The sequence below is a fragment of the Cyprinodon tularosa genome, unplaced genomic scaffold (assembly GCF_016077235.1).
Source record: "Cyprinodon tularosa strain WSP-4 unplaced genomic scaffold, ASM1607723v1 ctg533, whole genome shotgun sequence".
Lineage (NCBI taxonomy): Eukaryota > Metazoa > Chordata > Actinopteri > Cyprinodontiformes > Cyprinodontidae > Cyprinodon > Cyprinodon tularosa.
This window is the reverse complement of record NW_024039267.1, coordinates 314,916-330,997: the sequence shown is the minus strand read 5'-3', so window position 1 is coordinate 330,997 and position 16,082 is coordinate 314,916. Positions and strand designations below refer to the sequence as shown.

Genomic DNA, 16,082 nt, shown 5'->3' with positions numbered 1-16,082 from the left:
AATAATTCTCAGCAGCTGCACATGTTACAAGAAAAGTCTGAAACTGAAAAATGCACAGAATTATTCAACCACACACTGTTCAGAAAGTGCATTTTCCTCTAATCTGCACTTTAGATGGCTGTATTGATACTTTTGAAAATGAACTAACATAGTTCATAACACTAGTTATGAACTACAAAAAGACATTCACAACATCTGAAGGTTGTGCTATTTTTTTTTTTTTTTTCATTAAAACATATTTCAAAGTTTCATGAACTGGAAATGTGAATATACATTTATTTTTCAAATTCCAGAATATGTTCTTTGCTTTCAACAATAATGGAACAAAAATCTCTCCATAGAAAACAGGAGGAATACGGAATCCAACAAAAGGCAGCCGTAGGCCCTTAGTCTACTGGAGATGGCTCTTCATTAGTAATTCTACTGACCCTAAATTCTAGGTGGTCAGTGTGTAAACATGTTAATCTATTGCTGACCGTAATTTGAAGAGATATTTTTAGCATCTGCTTCATTGTCTTTGGATCTTGTAGTTTATCTGATACAATCATACCAACCACATATTTGCACAGCAACACACTGAGGTATTTAACATGGTTCAGAGACATCTTCTCTGTTCTGCTAGTTCTACAAAGTTCAGCTCAGCTCTGAGAAAATGCTCTCAATATGGTAAAAAGTCTTTACAGCTTTTTACAGTTTTATCCTCCTTATGCTGGGTGAAGAAAAGAATGACAGGTTTTTACAGTCATTATGGTGTAGATGGAGGGAGAAAATATATCATGGCAGAAATATAATTACGACACATTTAAAATGATGAACTGCTTCATTTAAATTTTATTTAAAAAATGTATTTATTCAAAATTTGAAATATTTTATTTAGAGATATTTTATTTATTGGTAAATATAGTAAGAAATAATTATAGCTTTTTAGGTGTCTTTTAGGTTATTTTTGGGCCACAGGAAGGAACATGTTCCTCACTTCAGATTGATGTTTAATTTTCACCCTGGGTGGAACCCAGCAGGAGCTTCAAAATGGTGTGATGAGAATCAGGCATGTTCTCAGGGAGACAAGGGGGGAGCCCATCCGGCCGGCGACTGCTGCTGAGGCCAGCTAAAAGGTTTAGGAGCAATGTAAAGTAAAATCTTCTTAAACAGGGCAGATATTTGACTTCTAAATGGCTACACACACATCTAAAAACATCTTAAAACTTCACTAGATCAATATTTATCACATTTCTTTGTGACTGTCAAAAAGACAGATTAACCTTTCATTGTAGTTGTTCCTCAGTTTTTAAAAATGGCGTGCCAGGCACAGAATCGAGAAGGGCGACCACACAGACAGCTGAAAATGCATACAAGGACCAATCACAGCTGCTTTATGTCTGCGCGCTTCCACTTATGGTCTGTGTGTGTTTGCGACCATCCGATGCGTAGTCGGGAATTTTTTTTCTGAGGTGCGTGATAATGGTTGCAGAATCTCTGTGCGGAGGGCGTGGTCGCGCACAGAGACAGATTTGACGGATGCATAGGCTATGCGTCAGAAGCGTGAATTGGCCTTAAGGCTTATCTGTTAACTATGGAGGAAGGGTTTATGGTTGTTGCATCAGAGATAGGGGGGATCTGGAGTCAACATGTTACCTCTTTATTAGGGATGCACCATATAATCGGCCCCCTATCGGTATCGGCCTTAAAACTGAATATCGGACATCGGCCACCCCACCGATATTTAACCCGATATTTGATCAGCTTCTGAGTTTCTAAAAAAAAAAAAAAATACTACTTCTTCTTCTTCCTCAAAAACGTCTTTTTTACAGACTTAAAAACTTCTAAAGTCGAGGGAAAAAATATTGATACATGAAAATATCCCAATATCTTCATATGCTGACATATTGCCATTTAAAAACACCATATCAATCTCTTTTACTAATGAAATATTGCAATATGTCATCGTTATGCTACGAAATCCCCTGAAAATTCACGAAATGTTGCCATATTTTTATATGTTGATATATTGATGCGGTATCGATCTATTTTACTAACAAAATCTCACAAGAATTTGCAAAATATCATGAGAGTTTGTAACAGAACGATGAAATTTCACGAGATTTTGAAAGTAAAATAGATCGATACCGCGTTTTTAAAAATCTATTTGATATCAGCATATGAAAATATATTTGAGTATATTATTTTTCAAAGTGTCAGAAATGGATAACAAAACTGCTATTTTCAATGACTACTTATTTTTGTCCAGCTTTAACATCGGTATCGATATCGGTTATCGGCTACATGAGTTTTAAAATATCGGCATATCGGATATCGGCCAAAATCCCAATATCGTGCATCCCTACTCTTTATCATGCATTTGTTCTGTACACCCACTGAACCAGGTGAGGCTAATCTGCACAGGTGAAACCAGATTGAACTCACCTGGTTCAGTGGCTGGGCAGACCCCCCCCATCTCTGTGTTGCATACATCAATACATTTGCAAGAAAAACTAACACTATTTTGAATGCAACTGCAAAAAAACAAATGTGTCAAATTAAAAAACCCATCAGAATGAAGTTTTCTGCCAATTAGTTTTGCACTTACAAGGAATTCGACATGTGGCGTTTCTCAATTCACGAGAACGCGAGTACGTACTCGCGTTCTCGTCAAGTCCGTTCTTGGCGAGGACGCAGGAAGATCGGACTTGACGAGAACGCGAGCACGCAAGCACGTATGTGTATTGGAACAGAAGCGTACTCGTGACGTCATTACAGGCAACGTTGTTTAGCATTTCTTTAACAGTCAAAACTATTTATTCCCTACACAAAACATTTTGAAAACAATATTTTTAATTTCTAAAGCTTAAAAAACATTAAAAAAAATTACCGAACCGCAAAAAACCGCCATCAGAACAAGCGGTAGTTCACACATAACTAGACCGAGAGAAGTGCACTACAGACGGGGTAAATTTAGCCCTGGCTGCGGTTACCCTCGGAGGTCTGCTGGTCACTCTGGTCCGCTCAACGTCGGACTTTTTTTAAAAATTTCGCACTAACTCTGTAAACAGACCACACAGGGAGGCTTAAATGTATAATGTTATCGCCTCAAACGATTTCAAAACGTACTTTTGAAGAACAACAGCAGCAGAAAAGGGAATGTTTAACTTACCACTGTGAGCGCTGTCTTGAATCAAGCTGCGGCTGCGGGGCATTCTGGGGAAGCGGTCAGTCTGAAGAACGCACAAGTCTGCTCTGATGCATGCTCGATAAAGAGGGCGGGGCGAGAACAACATCCGGGGATTTGGTGCGTTCTCGAGAATTGGAACGGTACTCGGGCTGAGGCTGAACGCTCAAGATAGCATTTTGAGAAACGCCCATGATGTTGATGGTGCAGACAAATTAGATATATATACAGAGCACAGAATCTATAGCTATATACAATATAAAACATACTATATATAGCCATATACTATATACACAGTAGACTGTGTGTTAATATAACCCAGGAGGTCTGGAGATGCTACGTTAGTGTAGCTTCTAGGTCCTGAACGGGGGAGGGAGAGTGTTATTGTCACGGGGGTCTCTGGGCCTTGTTAATAAGGCAGGTAGTGGATGGAAAGAAACTGTTTTTGTGGTTTCCTGATGGCTCGCATCCTCCTGCCAGAGAATAGTGTCTGAAATACTTTGTGGCTGGGGTGTGAGGGATCAGCCACAGTCTTCCCTGCATGCCTCAGAGTCCTGGAGGTGTACAGATTCTGGAGAGCATCTGTATGCCTCCATATTGCCTTTCTTCATCTCATCCTACCTTATAACAGCTGAAACAAGCCAGCTGAATCATCCAGTGAGTACTTGTGTGAATGAAACACCTATACCAGAGGTCACAGATCAGCGGACCGCGGTCCGGATCCGGATCCACCTGCTGGCCAAGCCGGACCTAACCTGATTTAAAACATTTATAAATTACCGCATGTTGTCCAGTGAACAGAATCAAAAATAAACATGGATGCAGGATCAAAATGAGCTCCTTGATATGTGCTTTAGAATGACTTAGTCTCCATTCAAACCAGGTTTAAAGCCTTGCAGGTCAGGAAATTGTCTATATACCAAACTGAAAGACTGTTGCTCTCTACTTAAAAAAAAACTATTTAGATTCTAAAATGGAAAAATGTTCTATTTTTTTTATTATATATTTTTAACTTAAAAAGTCAATGTATAAAATGGATGTATAAAAAACATTTTTTATTTCAGTGTTAGATTCTGTTTAAAGTAAGAGATCATTAAAAATGTCTCCAGACCCCTGGACTTTATTTCATTTATGCTCTGGAGATGTTCCCCTCTCTTTAAATTAGGTTATAGATTAGCAGATGTCCTAATTTACCCAGATGAGCATTTATCAGCCTTTCAATTAAAGAAAAGTTAGCATCTACTCTGCTAAGCTAATTAGCAATAGCTACGTTGCTAGGCTAGCTTGTTTCTTTAAATTAAGCCTTATTTATTGGTGTAGTTTAACCTTTAAACGGGATTTTTCTATATCAGAAAGTCCTGTAATGGGTTGGACCATCCTTGGTATCATGCGGTGACATATTTACTTCTGACTACATGCTTAAAGCAGCATGACAGGACAATCCTGTCTGTAACTGGGTCCCTGTTAGTGTGAGTCACGGTGAAACACCCCCTCCCTGCTGATTCACCTCAACCTGTTTTATGACAAAGCTCTCACCTTAAATGTTTTATTTTGAAATACTAAGAGCGATATCTTTGCTTCAAAAAAGTGTTGTATTTTTGGTCCTATAGATTACAAACATTCCTGGTGAGACGTCTAGTGAAGAAACATCAGCTTCACTGTCGCTGTTCAGGATCCCACAGAGGTCATGCTATTTTAAGAGCAAATGATCACCTGCAGCGTCACTGATGCATGCTACTAATCAGGTTTTTCCTGTTATTTTCCGCTCCTGTTAACCTGTCTGTCCTCGCTTTAAAACTATAAACCTATAATGAATGTTCTATAGATCCCCATGCTAAGATTTGGTCTTCATTATTGCAGTTTATCTGTTAATAATGATTATAGATTAATAATTGGGAATATTTGTACTTTAATGTTAAACTTCAGGAAGCGTCCCACCGTAGACTAAGGTGGAGCACCTGCTGAAAGCTCCCAGGACTCTGTGGGTTCTCTCCATTTAGCCGATTCCTCTCACTACCTAAATCCAAACTGACCCCTGGTTCAGTTCTGAACTTGTTTCCCATGTTCCTCTGCATTGAGGTACCTTCTGCATTTTCAGGGATCCCATATACCTGTAAATTATTCAGGTGTGAGCGTCTTCTAAATCGACGAAAGCATCTCTCGCTCCAATGTCCCGTCTCTCTGTCTGTCATGCTGCTCTCCATTTCTCAAAGACGTTTACCCATCTCCTCAGTGTTGTTTCTAGCGGCGCTAACCTTTTGATTTTTTTCATTTATTAACTTGCTCAATAGGACTTTAATTTCCTCCTTTAAGCTCACTCTTACTTGCGCTAACTTCTTTATTTCATAAGGTCCCGCTGCCCTCTGCCAGTATTTCACCCACCACTTTTTTTAGTGAGCTAATTGTAGCTGGCAAGGCCTCGTCCGCCATCTTCTCTCCTTCCTCGTGTTCTGCAAGCTTTGCTTCTGTCTCGCATTGCTGAGTTCGGTGACTCGTCTCCTCTTATTTTTATCCCCACTTGTTCTTCTTCTCGAGAGAGAGTAACTTTTAATGCGTTAAAACCTTGGATTAGGGGGCTTAATATCTAGCGATGCAGGACCTCTTTTCAATGCTGACATACTGTTTGCCATGACACCAGAAGTCCCAATAATTGGGAGTATTTGCTAAGGCACGGCTTACACTGTACGATTTTGTGCCCTTTTCAGGATGATTTTCCAGTCGTGTGAGAATTTTTCGATCGGGCCGACTTTCAGCCTGATCATGCGTATAGTGTAACGAAGGGTCAGGAATCATGATTTTCAGTCGGCCATTGTGGGCACATCGCTCAGCGGGCAAAACAAGGACTCTTCTTCCTCTTCCTCTTAGATAAAAATAATTAAGCATGGTGGGTTTTTAGACGTTTAGTGTGAGGTCGCATCAGAGCGTCGGGCCGCACAGTGTGAGAACATACACTCACCGACCACTTTATTAGGTACACCCGTCCAACTGCTCATTAACACTTAATTTCTAAGCAGCCAATCACATGGCGGCAACTCAGTGCATTTAGGCATAAAGATATGGTCAAGACAATCTCCTGCAGTTCAATTCGAGCATCAGTATGGGGAAGAAAGGTGAATTGAGTGACTTTGAACGTGGCATGATTGTTGGTGCCAGAAGGGCTGGTCTGAGTATTTCAGAAACTGCTGATCTACTGGGATTTTCACTCACAACCATCTCTAGGGTTTACAGAGAATGGTCCGAAAAAGAAAAAACATCCAGTGAGCGGCAGTTCTGTGGGCGGAAATGCCTTGTTGATGCCAGAGGTCAGAGGAGAATGGCCAGACTGGTTCGAGCTGATAGAAGGGCAACAGTGACTCAAATAACCACCCGTTACAACCAAGGTGGGCAGAAGAGCATCTCTGAACGCACAGTACTTCGAACTTTGAGGCAGATGGGCTACAGCAGCAGAAGACCACACCGGGTGCCACTCCTTTCAGCTAAGAACAGGAAACTGAGGCTACAATTTGCACAAGCTCATCGAAATTGGACAATAGAAGATTGGAAAAACGTTGCCTGGTCTGATGAGTCTCGATTTCTGCTGCGACATTCGGATGGTAGGGTCAGAATTTGGCGTCTACAACATGAAAGCATGGATCCATCCTGCCTTGTATCAACGGTTCAGGCTGGTGGTGGTGGTGTCATGGTGTGGGGAATATTTTCTTGGCACTCTTTGGGCCCCTTGGTACCAATTGAGCATTGTTGCAACGCCACAGCCTACCTGAGTATTGTTGCTGACCATTTCCATCCCTTTATGACCACAATGTGCCCAACTTCTGATGGCTACTTTCAGCAGGATAATGCGCCATGTCATAAAGCTGGAATCATCTCAGACTGGTTTCTTGAACATGACAATGAGTTCACTGGACTCAAATGGCCTCCACAGTCACCAGATCTCAATCCAATAGAGCATCTTTGGGATGTGGTGGAACGGGAGATTCGCATCATGGATGTGCAGCCGACAAATCTGCGGCAACTGTGTGATGCCATCATGTCAATATTGACCAAACTCCCTGAGGAATGCTTCCAGCACCTTGTTGAATCTATGCCACGAAGAATTGAGGCAGTTCTGAAGGCAAAAGGGGGTCCAACCCGTTACTAGCATGGGGTACCTAATAAAGTGGCCGGTGAGTGTACATTGTGAGCTGCACAGTTTCGTGGTACAATGTGAGCTGTAGAAGGGTTCAACATTTGAAAAAAATCGCACAATGTATGCCCGGCTTAATGCATCACTAAAGAGAGGTGTAAATGTGTTATTTAATATATTTACCTTCTTATGTAGTCAAATGGGATCAGCATAATAAATACTTTAGCAACTGTTTTATACTGTTTTTTTTGCTTGCAAAAAAAAAAAAATATTTATTGATGAAGCAAAATAAAATAAAGTAAATATGTTTGCCCTCCTAACTATTTAAAGTCCTTTCGGCTCAATCCAAACTGGGGTTTTAAATGGATCCTTCTGCTTTTGAAAGGTTAGTATTTAGTCTTTAAAAGAAAAAGCTGTAAAGGTCTCCTCATCAAGATAAAGGAACTGTGTGCGCCATGGTTGCTGGGTGGGTGGGAGACTGAATGCTTTGGTCCTCTGGAATGTCAACAATGAGTCTCTCAGAGATGCTCAGTCCTCCGGTTTCACTCACACCCCGTTCTAGATGATTCAACAAGTTCAACCTGTTTACATAGTCATTGTTTACTCAGTCGGAAAGCTTTATCTGGGAGCATGTTAATGGTTATTATTAGCATACCCCATTAATAGAGCATTTTTTGCATAAAATGTTTTGTCTCATATTTAAAAATAACAAGGTAGCTCAAGTGGAAGGAATTACAGTATAGTTATATAATCATCAACATGACACATCAAGATTACAACACATACAGATGAAGTTTTTATATGATCTTATTAAAGATAATGATACATTCACACAAGTATTTCAAATAATACAAAACTGAAAGAAGTAATAATAAATAAAAAATACTAAATGATAATTTAGTCAAATAAAATATATATATATTTTTTTTGTTAAGAATATTCCAAAAAAAAAAAAAAAAATCCCTGATAAAATAAAAGTACATTCCTCATGAACAGTCGACCAACTTACCTGTCAACAGGTGCAGAAGTGTGACTGAACATTTCTGTACATTACAGGAAACACCTGATTTCAGCGATTGCCACAAAATGTTGCTCAACAAAATGTTATTTCAGGAGCTCCATCAGGCATGTTTACTTCTTTAGTTAATTTAATCTTTATAAATTATTACTTTTGTCATTTTCGATTGATTTTACTGGCAGCTGTTTTTTTCCTGTTTCTAAAGGAAGTGTATGTAAACTCTAAAGCATCCGTTTGGTCATCCTATCAAAGTTATTATATAAATATTTATAAATATTTTTACAAAGTATTTGTTTATGTTGACAGATATAGTCTTGTGTTAATGTGGTTACATTATAGTAGATTCATATTGCGACAAATGCTGAGCTTTTTTAGATGCAAAGGTTTAAATATGGAACCGCATTCCTGGAATTCAGGTCTCAAAACAACCGACCGCTTTTTGCTTGTTCTTAAATTGCAAATAAAATAATAGCAGCCAACTAACTGATCAACTTAAAGTGCTAAAAAGACAAGAACATCTGCTGAGTATCTGCTGCCCAGGACTTGTTCTAAACATGAATGTCCGGAATATTCAACACAATAATCTACAAACTTGACTAAATTTTGCAGACCTTTTTTTAATACTAAGACTCAGATTCAAGTACAAGTTAGTGATGTAAATTACAGCTTCCCTTAACATGGACCTCCTAATTTTGATCAGGCAACATCTCTGACAGGTAAAAGGGGATTTCCAGGGCAGAAGGCTGAGGTTACAGTTGATATCTGTTCTAATTATCATAGGTGTGTCTGAACGGGATTTAAACCCATTCAGAGCAGAGCTGGGTGTGGTGATACCAGCAGGTCACTGGAGTTAAGATACTGTTAGAGTACTGGGTACACTAAGACAGTATATTTCACTATATGTACTTTTAAATTACAAAACCCAATGTAGATCATTGACCAAGGTTGTCAGCAACCTTTACTGTGTTTAGAGCAGGGGTCACCTACCTTTTTAAGGCTGAGGTCTACTTCCTGGGTACTGAGTCCTAGGGAGGGCTACCAATACTGACCTATGAACTGAAGGGGTCAATGTTCACCTAAACTTCATACATAATAACCATAATTTTATTGTTTCCTTTAACTACTGATTTTCGTTATTATTTGTGATTTTGAAATCTCTAAAAATGCTTAAATGATCTGCATGATTACAATGATGAAATGCTCTATAAAGGTTTAAAAAAGAAGAGGAAAAGAATACAATAACATTTCAATCTTAGCCTACTGGTGATTTGTGCCATTTCAGAAGACGTTGTGGCCACCACATGTGCCCATGAGGGTCACCTTGGTGACCCCTGGTTTAGAGCCTTTCTCACTCTAGCCCTTTAGGTAGTAGTATTAACCTTATTGTGGGTTAGCCGCTACATAGAAGGAAAGATTGAGTTGCGGCTAGCCTGCATGCAAGCTAAAAGTATGCACCTTTTAACATACCCTCAAAGTACAGTAATGATAAACTCAAGTGGAAAGCATTTAGGTCTGTGTAAGCAACGAAGCATTGGAGACCTAAATTGTATGTGCTTGTTAGCATAAAAGAGAATTAGAATGAAATTGCAGTTTTGGAGGAAAGAAAGCAAAGCAAAATTGTCCAGTCCTAGTAGCAACCAACTTATCAACTAACTAAATAAACAACTATCTAACCAACCAGGGAACAAACCAACCATCCAACCCATCAACCAACTAATTGATCAGGGGAAAAAAACTAACCAAACAACCATCCAACCAACCAGGTAACGAACTAACCAACCAATCAACCAGGGAATAAACCAACGAAACAAACATCTCATAATCAACCAACCAACCAACCAACTGACCAGAGAAACAAACCAACCAACTAGAGAATAAACCAACCGACCAGGGAACAAACAAACCAACCAACCAACTTACTAGGGAACAATCCAACCAGAGAACAAACCAACTAATCAACCAACCATATAAGGGAACAAACCAACCGACCAGAGAACAAACTAACCAATCAAACAAATAACCAGGGAACAAACCGACCAACCAACTTCCTAGGGAACAAACCAATCAATCAGAGAACAAATCAACTAATCAACCAACCAACCAACTAGAGAACAAACTAACCAATCAAACAAATAACCAGGGAACAAACCGACCAACCAACTTACTAGGGAACAATCCAACCAGAGAAAAAAACAACTAATCAACCAACCAACTAAGGGAACAAACCAACCGACCAGAGAACAAACTAACCAATCACACAAACAACCAGGGAACAAACCGACCAACCAACTTCCTAGGGAACAAACCAATCAATCAGAGAACAAATCAACTAATCAACCAACCAACCAACTAGAGAATAAACTAACCAATCAAACAAACAACCAGGGAACAAACCGACCTACCAACTTACTAGGGAACAATCCAACCAGAGAAAAAAACAACTAATCAACCAACCAACTAAGGGAACAAACCAACCGACCAGAGAACAAACTAACCAATCAAACAAACAACCAGGGAACAAACCGACCAACCAACTTCCTAGGGAACAAACCAATCAATCAGAGAACAAATCAACTAATCAACCAACCAACCAACTAGAGAATAAACTAACCAATCAAACAAACAACCAGGGAACAAACCGACCAACCAACTTACTAGGGAACAATCCAACCAGAGAAAAAAACAACAACCAACTAATCAACCAGGGAACAAACCAACCAATCAGAGAACAAACCAACCAACCAAGCAAGATACTAAAATACTATTCATAGAAGATATTCTTTGTTGGTTGCACGGTTGGTTGGTATTGCAACCATCCAACAAACCAATCAATAAAGTTGGTTTAGGAAGTTTACGTAACTAAAGTCAACCAGCACATTGATCAACTATGTCCGGAAGTCAATTGAAGTTTACATCTTTAGCCACTAACAAAACAATTATAACACATTTAAAGACAAATTTATCCCTCCTTAGTAAAGTTCAACTCTATATTATTTGTTTTGGTTGAAGGGAAGCTTTAAATGTGTTTTATGCCTTTTAAATCATCTACTCACCTTTGATTGTGGCTTCTATAGGCTACCGAACTTAACTGATAGACACTACGACTGCTGATAATGTTTACAGTTTTACTGGCATGGCTCAATGTGCAGAACACTCTTATTAGTCAGTGGTTGTAGGAGCTGCCAGTTGTCTTTTGCTGTGACAGTTTTAAATTACATTTAGAGTAATTTTAAGACCAATCTCAGAAATGATGACTTTATGAATTAAGAGGAGATTAACTGAGTCCTTTCTCTTGGCAATGAAACAGCACACTGCAATCTGCTGAACAGTTTCATCACTGCTTCCTGATAAATGTGGCTGCACAGACAGGTGCCTTACCCAGAAAGTACTTCCCTATTCTCTCATTGGCTGATGTCTGACTCCATCATGCTCCTCTGACCAATCATAACATCCCTGTTCCATATGTCCCGCCCACCAGAGTCTCACTGCTGTGCGTTTCCCTCTCCTGCATTTTAGGCAGACTCTCAGCCTGTCTGTCTGCGCTCCTGTGGTTTGGTGTGTGCTGCAACAGGAAGGTGTGTGCATGAATGTGTGTGAGTGTGAGAAGGTTGAAAGTAAGGCTGCAAAGGGCTTGCCAGGTGCTCCTCTCTTTGAAAGTGAAATTTCTGATCATTGAATAGTAGAGGAGGAGGATTACGAAGATGCTTGGTGTCCCTCAGAGTCTGCGAGCTCAGGTCAGTGATGCCGCCGGCATGGAGCAGACTTTAATCAGCTCTCATGCTTCTGCTGCTGTTTCTCACACAAATGTAGGGTTCTGCACTGGTTTGGTTGTATAACGATTTATTGCCGATTGCAGGGGTTGTTTGTAGCTTTATTCTGCTTCACTACTGTTGCCAAACGGATTTGTTGGAGCAGCTGCCAAGAACTCCCTGCATGGTTTATTAGACTTTTGTCTCCAGTGGAATGTGTACAGGCTTGTGTTGGAGAAATGCAATTTATCACAGGGCAGTGCCTTTGTGTTTGTTGTTTGCCAACTTTGGCCTCCTAAAGCCAGTTTAATGTGCTTTCTTATTCCTGTTCTTTACAGTACGTCCTACTGTGGAACAGCCCTGATTCAACCCTTTCCTGGTTATATTCATCTTTCAAAAAGACAGATGATTCCTTTTGAACGTTGTCCTTTTATTCGCTATCAAGGCTTTTGTTGTTTAGAACTTTATTCATTTATTATTAACGTACATCTTAAAAACTTGTAAACTGTCGTTAAGCCATAGATCTACAGTAGATCCTTTCTGTTTACAGCCATCATCATCTGCAAGAACTCTTCAAAGAAACCCCTATAATAAGTAACTAATTTTGTTTTTTTCCCTTTGGGATCAGTTAAGTATATTTGAATAGAATTGAATGAAATTTCTTGGTAAAAAAAAATCTGACAATGGTCATTAATCCATGCAAGGTTTGTTGGATAACAATCAGCTTGTCAACCAGCAGAAGCAATAGGTGACTGTATGCAAACCAATATACTAGTCGACTTGCAGAGCTTAAGAATTTAGCTTATATATTCAGTTTAGTTTATTTCCATAGCGCCAATTCACAACATCTTCATGTCATCTCAAGGCGCTTTACAGTTCAACCAGATCATACAGTCAAACTGATTCAAAGTTTTCTAAGAAAAACCAGTAGATTGCATCGACTCATTGATTCGAAGGCAATCCCTCACACTAAGCATGCTAGTAGCAACAGTGGAGAGGAAAAACTCCCTTGTAACAGGAAGAAACCTCCAGCAGAGCCTGGCATATCATTGCTGTAGTATTATTATATATCATATGCAATTCTCTTCTTTAATATCACAACTGATAACAAGATAGTTGTTAATATGGGCCCAGTTTTATTCATTGAACTGATATAGATATGATAGAAAAATTCCCATCAGCCAATACGGTGTTGGTATAAAACATGCAGCTATATTTTGCATACCTATGTTGTTGTTGTTGTTGTTGTTAATTGTGACCTTAGAGGAGTCATTACCTTGTATCTGACTTATAATTTCCTACTGAAATTGACTTCAAATTCATTTTTAGTCAATAAAGCTAATTTGGAACCCTTTTTATATGCATTTTTATTTATGGCTAGGGTACGCGCAAGGATTTGACTGGTTTGTATGCTTCTACGGTGGATGTGGCGTTTGGAACATTAGCAGCTAGCCATGGTTCTTTTTCCATCATTTCCTGGTCTCTTACATAATAATACAAAAGTTACACATGCAGCAACAATTACCAACCGCTTGCCATGAAGTCCCTGATTGGTAACTCCTCTGATGTTGACTTCATGAAGGAGGAAAACCAACATTCAGGAGATCTTGTAGGATTTTCTGCTTTAAAAAAAAAAAAAAGATCAAACAAAAAAATCCCATGCCACTTTAAGACTTTGGATCATCCAACAGGTTTTAATTAAAACACCAACACCAAATGTTTTAACAATGACAAGACTGATTGCTGGGTGACTTGCTAAGGTTCCCACACAGTGGGGCTGACTGTGCCTGTACTGTGAGTGGCTCTATCTGTGGACGTTTGAGATTTCACAGCCCATTGCATCAGTTCCCTTCACCTCCTGCAGATTGTTTTCACATCACAGCAGTTCAAAGGAAGGCTTTTTCTTTTAGAGCAGAACTTTTCCTCTGATCAGGTCCTTGTGTGTCACTATGATAATAAATATCCCAGGACCTTTACTGGTTGTTGATTTTCTTTCTTCGGACCCCGCTGATTTTTAATTGGATACACCTGATTTAGACCAAACCTTCCCAGATCTATTGGCTTCTAAACTCACAAATTAGTATAAGAATGTACTTATGACCAAAACTATTTGTTTAAATAGAAGTATTTTTAAAACATCTTTTAACAAATGGTATAAGAGTAGTACAAACAGCATCAACAACCAACGTATTTGATTTAGTCTCTAAGTGGTTTTTATGTTGGTAAAAACAGAAGTTAAGTTCATCATGATCATTTTTGTGTTGAGCTTCTGGACTCTGGACACCATGCTTGTTGATCCGTGACCCCAAGTGGGCACTTTAAGCTGGGCATATATGGTGCGATTTTGTACCCTATTCGGGCCGACTTTCCAGTCGTGCGAGAGTTTTTCGATCGGGCCGACTTTCAGCCTGATCGTGCGACGTGTAGTGTACAGGGGGTAACGAGTGGCGATCCGCCTCTCACGACCACCTCCTGATCAGCAATCGTGAGGTCGGGAGAAAATCAAACATGTTTGAAATTCAGTCGACCGTCGTGGGCAAATCACTCAGTGGGCAAACAAGAGTTCTTCTTTTTCCTCTCAGATGTAAACACAGAAACATGGTGGGGGTGCCAGTGAAATGTAGTTCTTTCTGTAAAATTGACAGACCGTAGTAGCCACATTTGCTCAGCCATGTCTTTGTCCAAATACGTCGTCACCTTTTCTTTTTAGGGCTTTCAGCACAAAGTTGCACAAATTGCCAAGGCAGCGTTTCACTCTAGCGAGCTTCATATTCATCTTCTACTTGTTTGGCTTCTGGATGAGTCCGAGTAGCGCCATCTCACTGTGGGGCTGAGTCCGACGGGGTTTTTAGACGTACAGTGTGAGCAGGTAGATCGCATCAGAGTGTCGTGCTGCACAGACATCATGAGCTGTGAACTCTGTATGAAGAAACCCTGTGGTACGAGCTGTTGCTGCGTGCAAAGATTGAAAAAAAAATCCCAATAATACCATTAAGTGTTCATTGATATCAAGTCATATTGTTATTGCGATATTACCCAATCTGAGCTTACTGCAGTCCTAGCATTCGATAATCAGACTGGTAACCATGTTGACTGCCTGCCCACCAAACCCCCATAACAAGGGTAGTGGAAGTTAACTGCATGGCTATTAAAATGAGTTTTTGTGCAATATTAACAAAATGTGTGTTAATCACAGTTTTAGGAAATATGGGGGAAAGAATCCAAAAAGACTTGATATTTTACCTTGCTGACTACTAATTTAGCTAAGGTCTTTTTGCTAATCCCCTTGTTGGAGCTAAGCTTTAACAGGTCTACCAGACTGTGCTCTCTTTGTTTTTTCCACTGATTTTACTAAGGAAATACAAACAAATAGTTTCCTTGAGACATGCTGTTACTGACACAGAGTCTAACGAACTAAAAATGTTGACTTACTGGCCTGATAGTGGGCGAAACTTCACCCAAAGCCCTTACTTCAAAGGCCTTTGATCAAAATCTGTTTGAAAGATCCAAAGAAAATCTGTCAGCTTTGAGAGAAAGTATGCAGAAATGGGGACTTCTGGGGGATTTGCACATCAGTGTTTTGTATTAAGGCGATTACATTTGAACTCTGCACTTTAAATGGTTTAAATTAGATGAAAGATCTCTAATCAGAAGGTGTTGAGGTGATATGTCAGTGGCATTAATTAGAGGGATTATTGACCCATAGATGAGCTGCGCAAACCTGCACATACCTTAAGTGGAAGTGCACAGACAAAACGCTGCTGTGATTGGTCCTTGGTATGCCTCTGTGTGGTCGTCCTTCTCGATTCGGTGCCGGGGCGCTCCATTTTTAAGAACCGAGGAACAACTACAATGGACAACTACGATGGAAGGTTAATCTAGGAGGTTCGCTCCATGAAGAGAACCTGTTCCTCTTCGATGTCTAGCAACTCCAGATCCATCTCAATGACAGTAATATCGTGCAGACACGACATTGTTGTTTTGAAGGATAAACACTCCCACTAGCGCCGCCAAAGTTCTCGTGAC

The 16,082-nt window shown here is 39.7% G+C and overlaps 1 protein-coding gene across 2 annotated transcripts in view; it reads left to right on the top strand.

Moving 5' to 3' along the window:
- The window catches only part of pld1b (phospholipase D1b), an 83,334-nt gene that overhangs the window by 19,741 nt on the left and 47,511 nt on the right, over window positions 1-16,082 (top strand). Inside the window, exon 1 of one of the 2 annotated variants that reach the window (XM_038304408.1) lies at window positions 11,835-12,041. The exons of the other annotated variant lie outside the window; for it this stretch is intronic. The gene's annotated coding sequence lies outside the window, so the exon portion shown is untranslated. Of the gene's footprint in view, window positions 1-11,834; window positions 12,042-16,082 lie in introns of those variants that run through there. 2 annotated transcript variants of the gene reach the window in all.